We start from the raw sequence: 20,864 nt of genomic DNA, 5'->3' as shown, positions 1-20,864 counted from the left end.
ATTTTGTCCATAGCAGTCATAAAAATGTCAGTTTTCACAGGAACAGAAAACCAAACACCACATATTCTCACTCATAAGTGGGTTTTGAACAAAAAGAACACATGCACATAGGGAGGGGAACATCACACACTGGGGACTGTTGGGGGTGAGGGGCTAGGGGAGGGATAGCATTAGGAAAAATACCTAATGTACATTATGGGGTGGTGGAAGCAGCAAACCATCATGGCACATGTTTACCTGTGTAACAAACGTACATGCTCTGCACATGTACTCCAGAACTTAAAGTATAATAATAATAATGTCAGTTTGGATTAACTCTAAAATCAATAATGCATTGCTTTACTTAGTAAGAATGAACCAATCCCTGATTCTCAAAGCTTGAGTTCTCATCAGCAAACTAGGCCATGAGTCAAATAGAAATAACTGCATATTAAAGATGTTATCTAAATATGATACAAATTGAATATTAGCATAACCTATTGACAGAAGCTTGCCTTGTTAAGAGTACTTACAAAAAGATATTTGAGTGCCTTTTGTGCAATACCCAATGTATTAGGAACTGTTATTAGATGAGGTATAATGATGTAATAACAACAAGTCATATTGTTATAAATAAACTTCACTAGCTGTTCTGCAGGATGAGCAAGAACAGTAGCATTATATAAACAATTTAGCCGGTCTGCAGGAACAGTAGCATTTTATAAACAAGAATAGTAACACCGTAGAAACAATTTAGCATTGCCAAAGTGAAGTAGTGATTTGAAGTGATTGTAAGCATACATCAAAATAAAACTTGCTAAATGGAGTAAGACAGGTTTTAGCATAAATTAACTACATAATTATTTCAGCTTATACTTTAGCTACCAAGTCCTGGCAAAGCTGTGATAGGATAGAGTACTCAGGAAGCACAAGCTCCGAAAGTGAGAACTCAGATGTCCAAACACAGAAGCCCAACCGGGCCTGAAAAATATTGCCCAGAAGAAATTAAAGCTCCAAAGAGTTGCTTTCCAAAGTTAAAATTTATGTGGTAGAACAAGCACCTCATTCTCATGAAAATGATAACTTCTTAGAATGGATACCAGAAAATAGCGACTGAGCATAGCTGGATGGCTGCCTGGTCTTCAGGGTAAGAGTCCTGGTCTTTTTCAAACAAGAGGACAGTGTGGTCATTGAGTTTCGAAGAGAAATAATTCTTTAGTGTGGTTATACTCCTTACTCATTTGTGTATGTGCACATTTTATGTGTAGCTCTGTTCTATATCTGAGAGCTTCACATAGAGTTATAACTCTCCTGGGGAAGGAGGGAGAAGAAATAATAAAAGGGAAGCTAAGGAAGCCCTGCCTGACAAGTAGAACACCTGTCAGAGCAGCACTCATGGGACACTGACACAGGCCCAATTAGCTAGGTGAATGATTTAAGTATCAAAGGGACATAAGTCATGAGAACAGAGTGGTGGTCAAAGTCAAGTTTAAAAGTGAGACTTTTCTTCAATAATGAAATATTTCCTAATAGATGAAGGGCATTAAGAATCTTTGTTATTTATTTATATATTAGAGACAGGGCCTCACTCTGTCATCTAGGCTGCAGGGCGGTGGTGCAATCACGGTTCACTGCAGCCTCAAACTCCTGGGCTCAAGCAATCTTCCTGCCTCAGTCTCCCAAGTAGCTAGGATTATAGGCACACATTAGCACAACTGATTAATTTATTTTATATGTATATATTATATATGATAAATAAATATAAAAAATAAATTATATATATTATATATAATTAAAAAATTATAAATTATATAATATAAATTATATTATATTTAGCAATGAAATATATATTATATATTATATATAAATACATTTATTATATATTTTATATATATTATATATATTTATATATAATATATATTAGATATATAATAAAAACCATATCTATCTATCTATATATGTATATATATAACACATTTTTTTTTTTCCTGCAGAGACAGGGTCTTCTCATGTTGCCCAGGCTGGTCTTAAATTCCTGGCCTCAAGCAAGCCTCCTGCCTTGGCCTTCCAAAGCACTGGAGTTACAACCATAAGTCACTACACCCAGTTAAGAATCTTTTCAAACTGATACAAGAAATTTTAACAGCTTGGACTGCCAGTCTGATAAAATTTCTGTAACAGAGTTAATATTGATTTTTGTTTTTTTTTTTAAACAGAGCTTTAGTTAGGTAGATTTGGAGGAACAAGACCTGTAGAAAAGCCATTAGTAATTTGATCCAGCACTCAAAAAGAGTGAAGTTCTGAACTATAATTATTAGCCAAATTATAAGTTATAAAAATATCATTATATATATATTTTTAAAATCCCATCTTTCCAGACAAAATGGTTGGAAAAAAAAAGGAATGAATCCAATAAAGCATTATCTTTGAAAAATTCATTGGTCTGCTAGCATGATTTTCAACATAATTAATTTAATATTTTATAATAGGTAACCTGGATATAGGAATGCTGCCACGTTTGCCATGTTTACAGGACACTCAGTAGGAAAGATGAAACTCATCAACCAAGGCAAACATATTGCAGCCACCTAACCATGTCTGCCACATAGTAATTTCCCATAAAGATTTCTTGGTGCATTGACTGCTTGGTCTTTAAACCAAGTACGGCATTAATTTCTCATGAGGTGCTTTCTAATATCTTTTATTTATCTTCTAAATGTAATCTTTGCTATATTATGAAGCCGACTCTTTCTTTTATTGCATTAAAACTAACAGATGCATACTGAGTAATTAGCTTTGCCTTTCTTTCTGTACTTTTTCTCAAATCTTTGTAAGGGATAGCATGGGAACTATATTTTTATCATCCAAGTTTGCCTCTAAGCCCAACTGTGCAGTGAAAGGGCAACAGGAAACTTCATGAAACATGCCTTCAGCTCAGAGTCAGAATCCACATTCAGAACTTTGCTGGGGATGACAGAAAGGTCAAACCTGTGGGTTAAAAGAGAGAGAGATAAGAAATTTACAGATTTTTGTAAAGAAAGCTGCAATAATTTGTGTTCTGGACGCAGACAGACTTGGGTTAAGGTCCTGGCTCTACCACTTAACCTACATAAGCCTTAGTTTCTGCATTAATAAAGCAGGGCTGATGGGGAATATAAATATTTTAAAGGCTCTAGAATATAGCAGGGACTCAAAAATGTATTATTATTCCAGAGAATATATGGTGACACAAAAACATAATGATAAATATTATCCAGGAAATGTAGAAGATTCTGGGTAGATGATAGTCAGTCCAAACACCATTCCCAAAGCCAACGCATGAGCAAATTGCTTTTTAGCCAAGGAAAGCTAGGAATTAATGACATCTTGGGCTTCAAGGAAGTAATGGGGAGCTGTTCTCCCACAGGTGTGGGAACCTATCCAAACTCTCTGTTTCCCTCAGCGTCCTCTGGCTGATGCCCAAATCCAACCTGGATGACTTGTCACACCTGTGACACTAGCACCCATCCAACTCTGACACTCACCAGTCTAGAAAGGCCCTCTGCCATGTTCAGGCACCTAAACTCCGGACCCCTTGGGACACAGTGACTTATAATTTGGGGCACTTCGTCCCACTGGAAGAGTGTGGGAGTAGGGAGAATAGAGAAGAGTGGTAAGAGAAGCTTACTCTCCCAGCCTCATCATCTCCGGCTTTTTCTATCCCTGCACCCCTTCCCCATACACTCTCCAGGTCTCATGAGTTTGACTAAGGGACTCACGAAAAATTCTCATTACTGAAGCCTGAGATTTCTTCTTTGCCTGCCAGTCATCCTCTATCTCTCCAGAGTCAGAACATTTGCAATTTCCTTCCCAATGATTATTTTAAACAAGTGAATTAGGTTTGTTGTCCACTCTGTAGATTTAGGAAGGACACTTACCTATGAGTGATGTAGGTCTCACCTCCTAAAGTCCACATTTCCACCTCAGCAGGTCTGTGTGATGTTCATTCCACAGATCAGAATATCTGAACTTTTAGTTTAAAACTGGCTGGTGGGGACCCGGAGTTCATGCAGGCAGCCTGCTCTGGAATCTGCGTCCTTATCCCCATGCCAGGCAACTTCCCTCTAACTAGAGTGGATGGGGAAGGGAGAGGAATGGAACAAAAAACATAGGTTAAAGTTAGATTGAATAGAGTCTTGAAAGCTAAACCAAAGAATTAGAATCTTACTATGTAGGCAGTTGGAAATCAGAGAGATTAAACAAAGTAGTTTTCAAGGAATAGTAATTGGTTGGCAGAACACAGGACTGAATAGAATGAGTAAGATATTAAAAGATTAAGAGACTGTCTAGGAGGATATTGCATGAATCTAGGTTTAACAAGATGTGAACTCAGCCTAGGAGGTAACATTGGGAATTAAAATGAAGAGATGGGCATGAGCCAGTTAACAGTGTGACCTGGTGGCCGACAGGAGTGGAGGGTAAAAGTGACAAGTCTGATTTTAAGAGTAGATGATGAGAACTAATTACATACACACACCCATAACTAAAATACACCCATAATAAGGAGTTGTATTTAATAAATTCTTTACTCTCAACCTAAATTTTCATTCCTCAATTTAAATCTCCTCTCTTTTATTATCTTTAGCCTAAACATTGCTGTTTAAATCCTCTTTAACACTTTACACTTAAGACTAAATGATCCCGATCCTGTTTTTTTCTCATTCCTCCATTTCTTACATACGTATTTATACATACATAAATGCTAATTAATGGGCAGAGTTGGTATGCATGTACCTTCTGTAAGTGAAAGCAAGAAAGGGATTCTGGAGATAAAAATAAGGATGATAGCTCTAGTTTATTAAACACTTATTATGTACCTACTTCTGTGCTGAGCTGTTTGTATGTATTATTTATTGAATGCCCATAACAACACTAAGAAATAGGTACCATTATTTATAGGATCCAGCCCTACAGGGTCCTGTGAGCCCCTCTCTGCTTGTGTGGAGATGAGAAACTGTGGAAATAAAAGACACAACACACTGAGAAAGAGAAAACAGAGTTTGGGCCCAGGGGTCCACTGCCAACCAAAGCACAGAGTCTGGCAGTGGCCCTGAGTGCCCGGACGCTCTGACTTTTATTGAGTACAAAGCAGGGGGCAGGGAAGTAGTGTGAGGTAATGGTGGTCAGTGACAGGGTCAGGTAAATCACATGTCTTGGAGATAGGGGGCCCAAAACATTCAAGTAGCTGAAGGCGAGGAGAAAATCTAATGCGTCAGCACTTTTCGCATATTTGTCAGAAATATCAAGGACATTAAGTTTATGTTACTACTATTAATTCTTATCTTCTGATAAAAAGAGAAACCAGGTGCAGAAGCAGAGTGTGAGAGTGGACATGGAACATGACCACTGAAGCACAGCATCACAGAGAGACAGTTAAGTCCCTGGATGCCTGCAGGCCTCCCTGACAGCCGTCAGGCCTTACCACAAGAGTTTGGAGGAGCAGAGTTTTCTCCTAACTCCCCCAAGGAAGGAGACGTCTCAGCCATTTTGGACGTCTCCTTCCCTAGCTGGCTAAACAGCAGGCACTTTCCCAGTGCTGGCACTGCTGCACAGCTGAGGTGCTCTCCAGCAGCCCTTGTGCAGGTGTGACAGAGGGCTTAGAGCAATGCCTTAGGATCACTTTGTTCACAATGTCTCCTCAGTTCCATGCTTCGTAACCTGATAATCGTTAGTAAAATTAAAGGTTATATTGAGTATATATCTTCATGATTATAAGTGAGTGAAAACAAAATTACAGATGATTATATAAAGGAATAACTATGTGCTTATATTTCTAATTATTTTCTAAATCAATATTTATATGGGAACAGGCTGAGGCTTCAGGCCCTTGCCACGACACTTGCAGGATTCCCTCCTACACACACACACACACAATTATTGTCTTCATTTGCCCAGAAGGAGACTGAGGCTTGAAGGAGTATAAGAACTTGTTGACAGTCATAACATCTGGAGGGGATTAGAATATGTCACACAAGGCCAGGCGCGGTGGCTCAAGCCTGTAATCCCAGCACTTTGGGAGGCCGAGGTGGGTGGATCACGAGGTCGAGAGATCAAGACCATCCTGGTTAACATGATGAAACCCCGTTTCTACTAAAAAATACAAAAAATTAGCTGGGCATGGTGGCACGTGCCTGTAATCCCAGCTACTTAGGAGGCTGAGGCAGGAGAATTGCCTGAACCCAGGAGGGGGAGGTTGCGGTGAGCCGAGATCGCGCCATTGCACTCCAGCCTGGATAACAAGAGTGAAACTCCGTCTCAAAAAAAAAAAAAAAAAAAAAAAAAAAAAAAAAAAAAAGAATATGTCACACAAAAATAGGCCACTTTGGCATAATGATTATTTTAAGATTTTAATTCGAAGGCAATTGAGAAAAAGCAGACACAAGAAGAGCTCTTTACCCTTCCCCTATCTGCATAAACATAAGGCATAAAGCTTTCTTGTGAAAGTATTTCCCCGTCTTCCATATCAGGAAAAAGAGAACAAACTGTACCACTGGAGATGGAGACAGCACCTAAATGAGTCTGTACAGACAAACCTTACTACACAAACCTTATCTAACATTTAGTTTCCTCCATGTATTTACCTTCCCACAACATGCCACTCCTAGAAGGCCGAGCCCCCTTCTTTTGTCCAGTCACTTCTCCATAATTTATCACTTTTTGTTAAAATGGTATATAACTCCAAGTCTAATCACTTCTATAGGTTTTTTCTTTCTATTTCTTTAAAGCCCATGTACACGTACAAATATTAACATCAAGTAAATTTTGCATGCTCTTCTTCTATTAATCTGTCTTCTGTTTTAATTCACAGGCTCCAACTACAGAAGATAAGAAGGTATAGGAAAAGGTTTTCTTCTCTACAAGCCAAAAGTGACAAGGCTAATATTTAATCCCCTGATTCTCTCCTCCAGAACCCATACCCTTCGTCACTACTGATAAAGGTATAATAATAAATTCTAAATTCATTTCTTAAAATCTGCTAATTGGGAAAAGAAGTAAAGAAAAGATTGATATCCTTCTTCATATAATGGCTTATTTATGGCTGTAACTTACTTGTCAAATACAAATGCTACCATGGTATTATTTATGTGGTATGTGATCCAAAGACTGTTACCACACATTAATACACTAAAACATGGATGTGACATATTTCCTGTGAAGGAGAATTTGGTATGATTTAGAAAATCTTGAAACCTATTCAATAATTTAATTTTCTAGTCCGGATATAAACATATAATTGTTTCAAAATATAAACTACTGTGCAGAATGTCAGTGTATTATGTCACACCCGATAAAAAGACTGTAAAAAAATTATTGTTTTATGCTCAATTAAAGAGAAGGAAAATTTTAAAAAGGGGCTATGTCAATCAGAAAAAAAAGTACCTACAGGTCATTAATTTAAAGACAGAATATTTTTTTAAAATGCTAATTGATATGCTTGTTTCAGGTGAAAGCTTTTCATATTATCATTAATCAACTTCTCATTTGAAAAACCCACACAAGGGAATTGCTCAAACGGTAGGTATCACATTTAATTTTTTTCCACTATGTTTTTTCTAATTTCAAATATATTTTTAAAATCTGGCATTCATGGTTGCTACTGCATTGGAATAATGGCAACAGCAGGCTGATGAGAATCTTAAGTGGCACTTACTCAGTGGCCTAATTGGAAGCTGCAGTGGTTATACAAATAAATGTCTCTCAGAAGGAATAATGAGAGATCTGCCTTGAAACTGCAGCTATAAAAAGCAGGTGCTGGTAAGTGAAGAAACAGAAACTAAGTGATAGAGAATGGGAACTAAGGTAGAAACTCAGGAAGATCACTGTGCAGAGCTCTAATGGTGTTCAGAGTAGATGTACAAGTCTGTATATGCAGCAAATGCAAATCTCAACCGTCAAAAGAAAGTGAAGATGAATATATTTTAATTTTGTAAGTAAAGTTATTTTAATATCTTTATAAGCTCTCTTCCACCAAGACAGAAGCATGGTCAGATGCGTGGGTAAAAAGAACATCCCAGATACCCATGTCTAGGCAGCATGCAGGGGTGGCAGGCTTATTAACTTCACACTCACTGGCTCATCAGTACTTTACTTAAATGACTTCATTCACAGTGCTGAACTTTTAAAAAAAAATGTTCTTACTTTGTTATTTGTTACTCCTTTCTCTCTTTTTTTTTTTTTTTTTTGAGACGGACTTTCGCTCTTGTTATCCAGGCTGGAGTGCAATGGCGCGATCTCGGCTCACCGCAACCTCCGCCTCCTGGGCTCAGGCAATTCTCCTGCCTCAGCCTCCTAAGTAGCTGGGATTACAGGCACGCGCCACCACGCCCAGCTAGTTTTTTGTATTTTTAGTAGAGACGGGGTTTCACCATGTTGACCAGGAGGGTCTCGATCTCTTGACCTCGTGATCCACCCGCCTCGGCCTCCCAAAGTGCTGGGATTACAGGCTTGAGCCACCGCGCCCGGCCTACTCCTCTCTTATAAGTGATTTTCAGGTAAGCAGAAACACATTAAAGGAAAAGTTTGATTCATTTGCAAGGCAGAGTCCATGGATTTCTTTTTGCTATTCCTTTTTGCACTTTCAATGGAACACACAGTGCAATTTTTATCCCTTCTGTTTTTAGAGCAGCAGCTGTAAAAGTAATTAATAGCTAAAGAGACTCTAGCACATCGTACCGAAGGCCATTCTGGGTTCAGCGCAAGATCTGGACCTCAGTCTGCTGCCTCTGCGTTCCCAGACTTTCAGAGAATACTCTGATGAATGCTGAAGGACCCTTCTCCCAAACATGGGATCTCTGTGGCACTCTGATCCATTTTGACTACTGCCAATCATAAAGAAAACTGGTGCCAACAGGTGTTTTTATGCTATTTCCAATGATAAATTTGGTGCATATCCATTATTTTTTTTTAATCTCTGGGAGTTGACAATGATGTCCGAAGACCTTTTACATGTAATTAGTAAGGAACTGAAGTAGTCATGAATTCTACAAAAATAAATGAGCATTTCCCCTAATATGTTTTCTCTTCCTTTCAACCTCCAATTTCTTCTTTTTGTCTCCCTACCTTCCCTCAAAAGAGAATTGTGCAAAACATCCCTGCGGTTAAATAGTAATCATGTATAATGAGGAAGTGCTCTGTGTGTGCCCTCTGCAAAGTCAGAGGCCTAATATGGGACTGAAAACACAAGGTGACCTTCAGGCCTGGTGAGGGTCATGATCTCTGTGACCTTGAGTCAACTGCTTGACACTTTGGATTCTCAGTTTTATGATCTTTAAAATATAAGGACAATGGTACCTACCTGGTGTCTTTGAGGGATCATGAAAGCGAGCATATTTTGTAAACCGCAGTGTTCCATAGGGACATAAGGAATGATAGTCTTGTTGATTTTGATAGAACAAAACTCTTCAGAAACCCTGGTGAGAGAGAGGAATCAGTCCGGATTCTTCTGTTCCATCTCATTGTCTCATCTGATAACACTGAAGCAGTGTGGCTTAATGCTGCATACTCCCTAGTGGACTGAGAGAACACACATTTGCCAAATATGGAGGGGAAGATGAGCTTCTGAACACCCTCCCATTGTCTACAGGCGAGCTGAGCCAGGCCACATCTTCTGGATACTGATCTGAGGATGGTCAGGCTCACTTCATTCTGCCTGAGCTTTGCTGCTGCTCCTTCAAACTGCTTAGGAAAGTGGTGTTTGATTGTGATGGCTGCCGCCCCACCCTTGGGAGAATGCCCAGGGGATGTGGACTGCCCCAGTCAGCCACAGGAAGCTGGACCAGAAAGTGCAGAGTCACTGTGTGCCCAGGAGCTTGCAGGCAGATCTTTCTCCACCACATACATTTTTTTGTGAGCCCTCTCACAAATGCCTGATATTTAGCATTTGAGAAAGTCAGCAAAATGTTTTGTTAGCCTTTTATTCACTGTTTTAAGAATATAATATTTATCCAATTGGAATTGGATAAAATTGGAAAAAAAAATCACAACTACACTGTATACCCAGGACCCAAAATTATTCTGATAATGGCCAAGTAAAAACATTAAAAGTTGAAAAATCTAATGGCATTCAGGATATTACTGAATATTCATTTTAAGTGTGAGTTTATTTCCCCCTCTCTTATACAGATTTGAGTATGCGAAGATTTAAAGAATTCTGTAAAAACTGTAAAAATGCATCTGGTAAATTAATAACAGTATTGATTTCACAAAAATGTCCTAAGTTTTGTAATGTCTCAGAAACAATTCTCAAACATTTTAGTTTCAGTATCTCTTTAAAATTCATAAATGATTTAGGACCCCAAAGAGTTTTTGCTCATGTAGATAAAATCAATATGTATTTACTGTATTAAAAGTTAAACCTGAGAGTTTAAAAAAAATTATTTAGTAAATCATTTAAAATTAATTAAAACAAACTCACTCAAAGTTAACATCGACACAATGATATCATTGTATTGATGCAGGATTCCTTGCTCCTTAGCTCAGCTAGGTCTGGGTTCTTGTCTCATGACCAGGAAGAAGTAAGCACATGGACACTCTGAGAGTGAGAAAGGTGGGAAGTTTTACTCAGTGATGAAACAGCTTTTAGCAGGGAGGAGTTGGGGGTGGTCCCTCTACCCAAAGGCAGGAGAATTCTCAATATGGCTTAGCCCAGGGCTTTTTAAGGGCTCAGAATAGGGAGTATGTGCTGATTGGTTTGTGAATATGCAAAAAAGGTCAAAGCAAAGATGCCATTCAAAGGTGAGCACAATGGTGTAGAAAACCAATTAGGAAAGGGTAGGTCTATGTAAAATGGGTGAAGGATAAAGATCAATCAGAGGAAAGCACACCAAACAGGAAGGTGGGTTCTCAATCGGGTTTGGAGGATTTAACTTGCAGCTTGGCTTTCAGGCTTTAAACTGTCTTCAGCTTGGATGTAGGATTTGGCTGAGGACCCTCTCCTATCTGGCTGCCTCCTGCTGCTCTCCATATATCATATAGCTATCGAAAAACTCCACTCATAAGGAAATGAAAGTGAGAAGGACGAATGACTTCTTAGTATTTGCTTGTCAAGAATCTACTTGACAATGTTTGCCCTAAAATATTTTGATCTCCATGAAAAAGTGTTAAATAAAAATGAGGAACTATAATTTATTATTCTAGGATTTTTAAAAGTCTATTTCACTGATCTTAAACAGTATATTTACATTGTTAAAATTGTGGGCAGTGAGTTTGAATCCTCATCCTGTCATGTACTGGTTGAATGACCTTGGACAAGTCTTCTGGACTTCAGCGTCCTCATCTGTAAAACAAAAGTGATAATTGTATACCTTCCCCTTGGGGGTGTTGTGATGAACAAATTGCTTAACACTTATGTATGTCATGGTTGTCCAGAGGAAAGAAAACATATATATAAAATACTAGATATGTTCTATACGTGTGTGTGTGTGCGACCGGGATACACACAAACACACACACACACACACACACACACACACACACACACACACACACAAAGAGATTTATTTTAAGGAACTGGCTCCCATTTAGGAGGCTGGCAAGTCCAAGATCTGCAGGGTGGACTGGCGCCCGGAGACCCAGGGAAAAGCCAGTGTTGCAGGTCAAGTCCAAAGGTCATCTGCAGGCAGAATTCTCTATTGTTCCAGGGAAGGTTAATCTTTTGTTCCGTTAAGGCCTTCAACTGATTGAATAATTATGGAGGGCAATTTGTTTCGCTCACAGTCTACCAATTTAAATGTTAATCTCATGCAAAAACACTCTCAAAGGAACAACCAGAATAAGTGATCACATATATGGGCACCATGACCCAGCCAAGTTGTTACAAAAACGTAACCATATAAGACTTTTGTTGACCAAAAAAGCCAAACACTATAAACTATTTGAAGATATTTATTCTGAGCCAAATGGGAGGACCATGACCTGTGACATAGCCTCAGAAAGTCCTGAGAATATGTGCCCAAGGTGGTTAGGTTACAGCTTGATTTTATACACTTTAGGGAGACAGAAATTACAGGCAAACACATAATACATATAAGATTTACATTATTTTGGCCTGGAAAGGCAGGACATCTAGCAGGACAGGGAGTGTGACTTCTGGGTCATAAATAATTTCAAAGATTTCCTGATTGATAATGGATTGAAAGAGTTAAGTTATCATCTAAAGCAAGCTTGTCCAACCTGTACCCTGCAGGCGGCATGCAGCCCAGGACAGCTTTTAATGCTGCCCAATACAAATTCATAAACTTAAAACTTTATGAAACTTTTTTTCTTAGCTCATCAGCTATCATTAGAGTTAGTGTATTTTATGTATGACCCAGGACAGTTCTTCTTCCAGTGAGGCCCAGGGAAGCCAAATGATTGTATACTCCTAATCAAAAGAGTTAAAGTCAGCTTAAAGAAATGCTTGCGGTTGTAAGGGAGGCTATGGAAGTCAAGGTTCTGGTTATACAGATGAAGTCTCCAGGTAGCAGCCTTCAAAGACAATAATAGATGGTAAATGTCTCTTATCAGACCTTAAAAGGTGCTAAACTCTTAGTTAAATCTCTCATGGATCAGGAAAAGACCTGGAAAGGGGAGGGAATTCTCTACATAATGTAGATTCTCCCCACAGGAGATAGCTTTGCAGGGCCATTTCAAAATATATCAAAGAAATCTATTTTGGGGTAAAATACTTTGATTTCTTTCCGGGACTGCCATCTGTCATGTGATGCAATGCTAGAGTCAGGTTGGAAATTGGTATCTTATTGCTACAGTCTGTTTTAATGTTAATGTGAGTCAGTTGTACCTGAATTCCAAATAGAGGAGAGTGTAACAAGGCACATCCAATCCTCCTTTCCATCATGGTCAGAACTAATTTTTTAGGTTTCTTCAAAATCCCTTTGACTGAGAGGAAGGGGTCCATTCAGTAAGTAGGTTGGGGGGGCTCCAAATTTTATTTTTGGTTTACACTATGAATGGTGTCTGGCATATACAAATTCTAAACAAGTGTTACATATATTGAATATATTGTTTTTAGGTATTGCAACATTATATTGAATATATTGTTTTTAGGTGTTACATGAAAAAAAACAAGTAATATGTAAAGCAAAGTTTTATTTTTCTAGAGAAAAAAATACATAAAACCCAGGAAACAAGTAATAAAGGTTAACATGGCTTTTTATACTTTATAATACTTCATATTTTTGAGTTGATGTATAAGAAAATTCAGAAAAATCAGCAGAAAAAAATATGTAACTGTTGACAAAAAGAGTTAAACTCTTAAATATTTTAAGAGATTTATTCTGAGCCAAATATGAGTGATGATGGCCCGTGACACCACCCTCAGGAGGTCCTAAGAACATGTGCCCAAGGTGGCTGGGGTACAGCTTGCTTTTATATATTTTAGGAAGGCCTGAGACACCAATCAAATTCATTTAAGAAATACATTGGTTTGGTTCAGAAAGGCAGGACAACTCAAAGTGGGGGATTTTCAGGCTATAGGTAAATTTAGACATTTTCTTGATGACCAATGGTCGTGTTTGTTTAAAGACTTAAGATCAATAGAAAGGAATGTTCACATTAAAAATAAAGGATTGCGGAGACCAAGTTTGATTATGCAGAGGAAGCTCTCAGATAGCGGACTTCAGAAAGAACAGGTTGTAAATTGTTTCTTACTGGACTTAAAAGGCTGCCTGGCTCTTAGTTGATTATCTCCTGGATCTGGAAAGAGAGGAAGGAAAACAGGGGAAAGGGGATTCTGTATAGAATGTGAATTTTTCCCACAAGAGACTTTGTGGGGCAATTTCAAGGTATGGCAAGGAAACATATTTTGTGGTTGAATATTCTTTCCTTGTCTTATAATGTTATGCCAGAGTCAGCATGAAAAGTAAGTCACAATATATAGGGTCAAATAAAACCCATCTGATGAGAACTTATGGTTTGTAGAGCATGACTCCCTAGACACCCTAGGTAGGAATTTGGGTAAGATAAAAAATCAGAGCTTGGTCCTCATAACCCAAAAACAGATCTTATCATACACGGTGATATGATAAAAAATTGGCATCACAATGTGAAAGGTGAGTCAATTATTCAGTAAACAGTGTTTTAAAAATTGTTAATTACTTGTTTTAGAAGATTACTTTATATCAACACTTTAACCACAAAATAAATTCCAATTCTATTTAAGGGTGAATGCTAAACACACACACTCACACACAAACAAAACAGAAAATAATTTATCAATTCACCTATAGAAATCTGTAGATAAATATTTAGCTTCTCTTTGGGTAGGATTTTTGACTCAGAAATTATTGGAAATATTACTAAAACATTAATATATTGATTGTATTAAAATGACCAATATTAAAGGTAACTAGTTGTGAAAGAACATCTACACAAATATAACACATAATTGTTAGTATATATAAAATATTGCAGGCTTAAATACATTGATAGGAGCAATATAAGACCCCATTGGGAAAAAAAAAGTGGCCGTGATATCATCCTGGTCTGTCAGTTTCCTTTAAGTCACAAGAATAATAGAAGTACAGGTTCTTTAATATCATGGAAATTTATGTAAGATTCCTCAGAATGCAGAGTTAAAGGGAAAATCATCGCTTAAGTAACAGTCATCTGGGACTCCAATGTCACCTTAGATAGGATAAAGTGTTGGCTTCAAAGACAATGATGAGAACTGACTTGTTTAGGACAATCCCCTTGTTTATGTTTCATTTGTACTTCATAAAAACTGAACTTGATTAAATTGTTTGGTAACAATAGATGAGCTGAAGAAATTGATTTATGGGAGTACATTTGGACTAGCTTTGTAACAGCAGTAAATGAAAAGTGGATGTTTTCTAGACTTTCACTTATTTTAATTGATAGCTTGTTTAAAATGTTTTAGCTGTAATCCTCCCTCCCCTGCTTTTTGTGAGATTTTCCAGTCTCACCAACTACAACTCTTTTCACATGTTGGGGTGGAAAAGTCGTGATACCTTTTCATCCCATCACAAGCGTCACAGCCAACACTCCTGAGGGAATGTGTTATCTCTCCGGTTCCACGAAGGGGTGCAGTTTTAAGAGCAAGAACTTCCCAGCGCCATGCCCCCCTCCCATCTCTCTCCATCCGGAAGATTTAACGGTCTCTGTTTTAATTTTTGCAGGGGTGGGGGGAAATCAAAAGTCGATCACTCCAGTGGAAGTTCTAAGGAATTCCTTTCATTGGCCAGGGAGCTTGGAAAAGGAGAGAATTCCTCCCAAGTTAAAAGTCCCCTTCTTCCACATCCCTCTGGACTCCATGTTTGGATCCCCTTCCACACACTCTCTCTCTCTCTCCTGTGGAAGTTCTCTCTCCTCCTTTTTTCTCTTTCTCTACCTAAAAAAATCCTTTTCTGCAACAATGTTTGGGGTCCAGTATTTACTCTGTGAGCGCACCTGGTCCCCTCTCTCATTCCTGAAAGAGCAGGAGACCATGAACCTTGGAGAAACATCCTCTCAGGGAAGCTAAGGGCTCCTCTGAACCTCTGCACCCCTGAACCCCAACACTCCTATAACAAAAAACAAGTTAACAAGAGAAAAGATTAACACATTTATTTGATTAATCAAAGTTTTCTAGGACATAGAAGGCTTCAGAAATGAAGACCTAAAGATCAAGAGAAAACTGTCTATTCTTTTGCTTAGGATCAATGGAGAATGGACAGCCATGTAGAAATGTGATTGGATCAGAGGGTATGATCTACTGGTGACAGGTGACAGCAAGTCCTGACTGTTCAGATTCTTCTTGGTCTCTCTGTGTAAAATTTCTTTTTCCCGGATATAGGGCAGACCCCTTCTGAAATGAGAGTCTTACGACCTGCTTTCAAGCAAGGTAGGTCAGAGGGCTTCTTTTGTGACCAGATCATATACAGAAAGTTTAGAGCAATATTTCTAGTTTCTATGACCCACCTTGGGAAAGAAGCATTCTAGTTTTTATAGCCTACCTTGGGGAGCAGGAAAAAGAAAGACAAGAGAAAGGCGGAGAGAGACTTTGCTCCTGAGTCCCTTCCGATGTCCTTCAGTTTAAAGCACTCAGCATACCCAAGTGCCATTCTTTGGGGTATTGTTTTCTGAACCCCAACACAGGACTGTGAGCTCATGGCTGGTAGGGACTGTCTATGCCATGCCTCACACCAGCGTATCATACTCCCATCTCTCAACACCACATGTAAAGACAACTGCCTTGAAGGATTAATTGGTACTTTAAAAAAGATACTGGAAGAGGGAACCAAATTACAGATGCTTTCTTTCCCCTACCACTTATTTCCGCAAGAGGTACTGTGCAGGTTGACTCTTAGGCCTGGTTCTCCCAACCCAGAATGGAAAGTCTGGCTTGACTCATGGAGATTAGCTTTGTCTTCTGGGCAAAAGAATCAAACCCTGCTCCTGACTCTTGCATCGGAGCCTTCTGTGTGGCCTAGTGGAGAAAATACTTGCTGGGAGTCAGGAAATTGAAGATCTGCTCCTTTTCTAGTCTTCGGGGCAGGCTGTGGGGCATTTATGTTTGCAGCCTTCAGATTTCTCTAAAAATAGCAAGACCCCTGCATCCATGTATCTTCTGGTTGGAGTCTCAATCACTTGTAAGCTTCAACAGTTAAATTTGCCTCCCTGAACCTGGATGTTCTCATTTATACAATGAGAGAACTACCTACATCATGCCCCTTAAGACGATTAAATAACATTGCACTGCACACATAAAGCATGTGTTTGTTGTATAATAATCTCAGGAATGAACTTCTCTCCCCCTTAACTTTATCTCAACATCTTGTTTCCTAATAGATCCACTTTTAATTAATTTTCAAAAAGAAAGGATCATATAAATTCAACTCATATATTATTAGCTAATAAGGGAAAATAAATGTTCTCTCCCAAGCATACTGATATTTTAATAAGGAAAAATGGGAAATAAGGCTCTCAAGGGGATACTTGAGGCAGCAAGGAGATGCCAACAAGGAGCATATCTAGAGATTCAGGAGAAATTATCCAGGAAATCTTTGCTTCATAGCATTTTTTTTTTTTTTTTTTTTTTTTTTTTTTTGAGACGGAGTTTCGCTCTTGTTACCCAGGCTGGAGTGCAATGGCGCGATCTCGGCTCCGCCTCCCGGGTTCAGGCAATTCTCCTGCCTCAGCCTCCTGAGTAGCTGGGATTACAGGCACGCGCCACCATGACCAGCTATTTTTTTTGTATTCTTAGTAGAGACGGGGTTTCACCATGTTGACCAGGATGGTCTCAATCTCTTGACCTCGTGATCCACCCGCCTCGGCCTCCCAAAGTGCTGGGATTACAGGCTTGAGCCACCGTGCCCGGCCTCATAGCATTTTTTAATCAATCTTTTGATTTAAGCTTTCTAAAACTTAATTTGCCAATATTTTGAAAAGTAGGTTTTCAACTTAGTTGTCAATCACACCTTGGTGTGGTTTAGCTTTCAGATCCCTTTTTGGAAGGGAAGTTTTATTTAATCTGTGTGTTGAGGAGGATGTAGTTCCTATAACCTGGATATTTAAAGAGTGAAGGGAGAAAGAGGATACAGTGAATATGAAATAAAACTTTCACACAATTCACACATGTACCAGAGAGAAAATAAAATTGTTGGTATATAAGTGCACTTATTTGAAATGACTTAAAATGTTTGTATATGGTATTTTTGTTTGATTGTTTTTGAGAAAGAGTCTCGCTCTGTCACCCAGGCTCGAGTGCATTGGCACGGTATTTTAATTTATTATTCTTTATTTTGAATTTCTCTACTCAAAGGTACTTGTTTTTTTTTTGAGGCAGAGTCTTGCTCTGTCACCCAGGCTAGAGTGCAGCGGAACGATCTCAGCTAACTACAACCTCTGCCTCCCGAGTTAAAGCAATTCTCCTGCCTCAGCCTCCCGTGTAGCTGGGATTGCAGGCATGTGCCACCACACTTAGCTAATTTTTGTATTTTTAGTGGAGACGGGTTTTCACCACGTTGGCCAGAATGGTTTCGCTCTCTCGACCTCGTGATCCACCTGCCTTGGCCTCCCAAAGTGTTGGGATTACAGGTGTGAGCCACCTTGCCCAGCCTCAAAGGTACATTTTAAATACCCTTAATCATCATTATGATCCCACACTGCCTGCAAATTCCCATAGAAAGTCACACATGCAAAAATTATAGTATTTGCCTAGGATTTTGCTGTTTAAAGTTCCATTGCCATATTTGCGGTAAATTCTATTGTGTATGGCAACACATGACAGCAACAATGCACAGCGTCTAAGAGCTCTAATGAGCAGCAATTCTGTGGTCAGTAAAAGGAAATTACATAACAGTAGTTGCCAATATGCTGTTGAGGGAAAAGTCTTCACATTTCTCCAGCCCATCCCTGCCCCTGTCACTTGCCACTAATGGTAGGTTTTGCAACTAGGTTTCGGGGTAAGTGGACCCTGGAGTACTATTCTCTGTACCCCCAAACCATGCCCAACCCTTCTACTTGGTTATGTCAATTCAGCAGTGGGCAAGTTTTAGTGTATTTAACTCCTACACAACTTTACTCGGTCTGTTCAATCATAAACCATGTGTGCCTAGGACTATCCAGCTAAGCATTTTCATTATTACTTTATTTACATAAAACACTCTGTGAAAGAATAGTTTAACCAAAGAGAGACAGGTCATCCTGGACTTTCCACCATGTGTGTTCTGTTAGTGGTGGTTTGTCTTTTCGTTTTGGGGATATTTTGTTTTTTGTTTTGTTTTTACTTTTTTGAGCATTTACTATTTAAATTAAAAGCAATGGCAGCAACAGTTTCCATTTCCGTGTCCCTTTGAGCTTTTTCCTTGACTTCCGTTTCTCTCTCATGAGGAACTGGCCTTCATGCCAAGACTCTGTTGATTTTTACTATGGAGGGTAGCTGGGCCCCTCCATCGGCTGATGCCAGCCTCACACTTGTCCTGGTCCTGTGTCTGGCTTGTGCTGCCCGTGATTATGGCTCCTGCCGGCTGCTTGGTGGCCCATGGGATTGTGGAGAAGAAAGCAGAAAAGGAATTTTGGATTACAGGGGGAAATGATGCTTTAAAAAGGCAACAGTTTTCTGATGTTTATTTTTTTCATTCTAAGATAGTTTCATCCATTTCCTCTTCATTTCAACCGAGTACGCTTGGTTACACTTCCTAAGGAAATTTGTTCAACTAGATAGTATGTTTTGGTGAATTAATCCAAGAAGATGCTACTGAACAAATATTACATATGTGCAGCTTTCTTCACAGAACATGTAATAGGATATATACTTGGGATATTAATTATAAAAACAATTTTAAGGATAAAGAATGTTACAGTGTGCTAGATGAAGATGCATTGAGCCAAGTGCATTTTACCTTTTGTTCATTTTACTAGGTTATTTACATTCATTTCATGTGCTCCTCCGGGCAGTTAACTCTTGACTTGTTTGATTCAATGCTTGAAAGGCTATAAATACTTCTAAACAAAGTTAAGTGATTAAATGATTATGACCATTATCTTTATCATATTTGATGTTGTAAATACTGCTAATAATTTATCTTACTTTATTTGTTCTAAAAGCTATTCTTGGATTTAATATTTCCAGGAATAAAAAAACCTGAAAAGAGAAATTCTCTCATTTGTGTTCCTCAAAGTTAATTATTTATTATCTTCCTTCTCCTCAAACATGAAGTTTTATCAGTGGTGATGCATTTTCTTGCGTGTTTCTTACTCTACCAGGTTTGATCCAGTCAGACTCACACACCTGAGATGAAGCCCAGGCTCCTGGAAGCTACGAAATTATTCAGTGATGTAGCCTTATAAGGAAGCAATTAAAGCAGGCCTGGAGTCCAGTAAGGCCTATGGCATCCACACTGGGCGACAAGAGATGTATTTTCCACCACTCTTTCCTTTTGCCGCAAATAGCCTCCTTCAAAATACATAGTATGTTTTATTCTATCAAGCATTTATAATACCTTCTCCTTCCTAGCCATTTTAATGGAAATGGGCAGAGAATACACAATAACTAAATAAGAAGTCGTAATTGCTTATCATAATACATCATCGATTGTGTGATTTTGTAACATAATTCTTACTTGGCTCTTATTGACTGGATTCTGGGTTTCTCCTGTCTTTGTTAGGTTTTGTGTTGACTATTTTTCTATTTTTTTTCTGAGACTTTTAAAGTGTTTCTCAAAGTGTGGTCTTTGTTAAACTTTCTGCATCCTGCAATGTGGATGTTCAAGACATTCCTGGTCCCCACCCCTTACCCACTGCCAATGGAATTGGATTCTCTGGAAATGTGGGCTAGAAAAATACATTTTGAACAAGTACTCCTCCCCTTCTCAGGTGGTTCTTATGCATGCAGAAGTTACAAAACCATTGAGGAAAACAGATCTACCAGCAACATTTGAAACACAATTATCCTTCCAGTCATGTTTGTTTTTCCCCCACACTTTCTCCTTTTTTATCTTTCAACTCCTCCATTTCCAAGAGGATTTGTGAGTCAATGTAAACCAGTATTGCTGGGCTCTACCCACCAAATCTACATCCAGCCTTGGACATTAACAATATCAGCAATCATCTACTGGAGAGATTCAGGCTTATTCCATAGCCACAAATCCTGGAAACTGTCCTCAGTCGTTTAGCATGATGCTAGAGGACGCCTCGGCATTCTGTGGCTAGTACTACACCGTCCTTTCAGCATCATGAATGTCAAGGTTGTGTTGAGATGACGTGAAACATATGTGAAATAACAAAAACAAACAAACCAAAACAACTTTCTACTTGTTGAGTTTCTCTTACTTCTAGAAGTTACTCTATTTCCAAAAGTTCCAGGTCCTACAAATGCTCTAGATGCTATCCTATGCCTATTTCCCATG

At 38.7% G+C, this 20,864-nt stretch overlaps 1 long non-coding RNA gene across 2 annotated transcripts in view; it reads left to right on the top strand.

The window, feature by feature from the left end:
• Nucleotides 1-20,128, top strand: part of LOC141584260 (uncharacterized) — a 331,739-nt gene extending 311,611 nt beyond the window's left edge. For both annotated transcript variants that reach the window (XR_012517179.1, XR_012517176.1), the window contains 3 exons: nucleotides 6,827-6,956; nucleotides 7,463-7,533; nucleotides 19,723-20,128. This is a non-coding gene — a long non-coding RNA (uncharacterized LOC141584260). The remainder of the gene's footprint in view (nucleotides 1-6,826; nucleotides 6,957-7,462; nucleotides 7,534-19,722) is intronic.
• Nucleotides 20,129-20,864: the final 736 nt, after the last annotated feature.

This window comes from Saimiri boliviensis, chromosome 4 (genome assembly GCF_048565385.1).
Source record: "Saimiri boliviensis isolate mSaiBol1 chromosome 4, mSaiBol1.pri, whole genome shotgun sequence".
NCBI lineage: Eukaryota > Metazoa > Chordata > Mammalia > Primates > Cebidae > Saimiri > Saimiri boliviensis.
This window is presented reverse-complemented; position numbering and strand designations above follow the sequence as displayed.